At 42.2% G+C, this 3,052-nt stretch overlaps 1 long non-coding RNA gene across 1 annotated transcript in view; it reads left to right on the forward strand.

The window, feature by feature from the left end:
* LOC106108191 overlaps window positions 1-2,065 on the forward strand; it is a 9,718-nt gene extending 7,653 nt beyond the window's left edge. The window contains exon 2 of the long non-coding RNA XR_001225907.1: window positions 305-2,065. This is a non-coding gene — a long non-coding RNA (uncharacterized LOC106108191). The remainder of the gene's footprint in view (window positions 1-304) is intronic.
* Window positions 2,066-3,052: the final 987 nt, after the last annotated feature.

Consider the following 3,052-nt stretch of genomic DNA (forward strand, 5'->3'; position numbering starts at 1 on the left):
TATATACAACTATGTAATACATTAAACAATTGAAGTGTGCGGTCTTGTTAGGCAGGATTTAATATGCTCTTTTAGTTACTAACTTAACGTTAGCGATAGTAAAAAAAATGACCGGAATAGAGTGGTTACTAAATGTTTAAAATTTACAATTTTCCGAATAAACGTGTTAGATATACAATATACAGTGCTTGTAAAGCCTGAGCAACTTAAAATGGGATCCAACATCGGCCCGTGACATCAATTGTAATATCTTTATTTGACAACATATGTTGCTATAATAGGTTAACGACTTTTGTTAAAACAGAACGATGCGTGTGCGAGCCAGCGTGTGTGGAGCCGCGCGGGGGCGCGCTGGGTCCGCGGACGCAGCTCCGAGCCGTTGGTCAGCCGCTCGCGCCCCCCTCAATCGGCAGCGCACTACGCGCGGTAACGCCGCACACCATCTGGCGGAACACTTGCGCCCGTCGTCGGTCGCACGACATCCTCGCAATCACTGATTTCATTGCAAGACAAGCAAATCATTTCTCTATTTCGTGTGGAACTTATTAACTGATTGATGGCCTCACTGGAAGCGTGGTAATTACATCATTTTATTACCGAATTCCGGCCAAACGTTACCGCTCTAGCCTGGACGCTTAGCCGACTTTAAAGTGACTTTTTTTGTTACTGAATTGCCACTGTTTGCCTTGAAAAGGCATTTACAGATTCACCGGGCTTGAAGTGGCCGAGCGCAGATGGCGCTTAGCCTAAATCTCGTTTATAGGTAACTAAGCTCGAGGGCTAGGCACGGGCCGTTACCTTGTTATTACCGGATGGGGAAGCCGCCGAGCTCTTAGGTCGCTTCGAACGTACTTAGTTTGTGAGAGGGTCTCGAAACATAGTCCTCCACCTATGTGGCACCATGACTCTTCAGACTTGGCTCGATTGAGATGTCAAATGATTTTTACGAGTAAATTTCCTTGTGTGACTTGGCCTCTCATCGTACACGCAATGTTTTTCAATTTAGTTATTGTAAGTGTCATATACACTTACTTACAATAACTACAAGTACCTAAACTCAAGAGCATTAAAACCAGGTCACTTAAAAAATCAAAAAACCTGTCATGGCCATGTAGAAGGAGTGAAGTGGAGGAAAGAAGAATCTCATAAACTAAGAATTAAACAGTGTTAAATAGACATTAATACTCTTATACCCGTTAAATTATAATAATAATATACTCGTATGTTAGTCAGTACATTTTATTAATTGAAAATTATATAAGTAAAAAACTCTCCTTTAAGACAAAAATAAAAAACATGTTAACTATATTTGTGCAACAATACGATTTTCATTCATTTTAATTTTTTTTTCAATATTTTTAAGCAACACGGATAGTATCTATAACAAGTTGCGTGTGACAGACACATAGGAGTAGTTGGTGTTTTTAATTAACCTTGGTAACTATTTTCGAGGTTTATTAAATTGGATGTCTTGTATACATACATACGTGTAGCGAGTATTGTAAGATTGTGACAGTTAGCGCGGGCAGGGGCGGCGGGGCGGCGGGGCCGGGGGGCAGGGAGCAGATGTCGCGGCGAGGCGAGCGCATTCCGCTGCCCGTGCCGGCTGCTCCACGGCCAAACGGGTTTCATAGCCATGGCCATGATGAAGTCGACGACACCTTAATGATAATATACGATAGAAGAGCTATTTCGAGAGCATCCGTCGTCGCGGAGCCGCCGCACTGCCGCCACTCCCGAACCCGGCTTATTCCACCGTCGCCAGCGACCAGAGGCGGCAGAGGCAGGGGCAGGGGCAGGGGCAGCGGCAGCAGCCTCAGCGACTGCAAAATATTTCTGATGAGATAATGGAAAATGTACAATAGCTTGTTATATGAATTTATCGGCATATTTTTAAGCTTAACAGGCAATATAACTAATAATACTGATAAAGTGTTTCGTAAAACGGCGCTGAGGAATCTTGTGACGAATCATGTTGGTCTGGAGGGCGCGGCGGTGACCCGCGGTGTAGAACATGTATTACTTTTATAATTTGGTTTAATAAAGAAGTTTGCAACTACTGAAATTGTGTTTATATTGTTTCCTAGCTGTTGCTCGCGACTTCGTCCACATGGTATTAGAAAACATAGGAACTATATAAATAACAAAAATCTACGTATCTCTCGGGAACCGGACATTTCTCGGGGATGACCCTTATCTCATGTGTACTCCAGACCTTGTTCCTATTCCCGGGATAAAAAGTAGCCTATGTGTTTTTCCAGACTATGCTGTAAACCTGTGCCAAACTTCATTGAGATCCGTTCAGCCGTTTAGGCTACAAACGTTAACAAACATCCATCCATCAATCCATCATAACTTTCGCATCTATAATATGTATATTTATATGATTACTTTCCGTCGGCTTTTATTATATGAACGGCCATCTAAATTTGCCTAAAAAGCGAATCGACCTTTGCCTATCCCACGCAATATCAATATCATCTCATGGACAGAATTGGACACGCACATAAAGGTTATCTCCTGTTCCTATGTGTCATCACCATCACTGTCAAATCCACTTTTCTTTGTAATTCAGTTTTATGAAAATAATTTAATGAGAAACTTTGGGAAAGAAATTACATTTAAACTAAATTTAAATTTAAATTATTTTTAATGACACAGAAATTGGCGAAATCAAGGGCAGTCAATTGTTAGGGGATGGTGGAGGTCGGATATAAGGACTGCGATAAAAATTAAATGAGTTAAAACATGCTCAGTTACAGTGACCAATGTTACGAATAAAGCCATATACTAGGTTTCCAACCGTTCCACCATTTAACAACGTCAATACGACCTACTCCAGTTGAATGATTAGTTAGTGTACCTATACCGCCTCTAGCGTCAAGTGCCTCCTGTACTTCTCTAGATCTTTATTTTATACATTTGTAATAATATTATAAAATTACCGCCAAGTGAGCGGAGGGGCAGCGCGCGAGGGCGTGCGGCGGAGGGAGGCGCCCAGTTAGCCTTGGAGTAACGGTCAGCGCGGCCGCTGCAGCTCGTTCACAACTAG

This window comes from Papilio polytes, unplaced genomic scaffold (assembly GCF_000836215.1).
Source record: "Papilio polytes unplaced genomic scaffold, Ppol_1.0 DF821734.1, whole genome shotgun sequence".
Taxonomy (NCBI): domain Eukaryota; kingdom Metazoa; phylum Arthropoda; class Insecta; order Lepidoptera; family Papilionidae; genus Papilio; species Papilio polytes.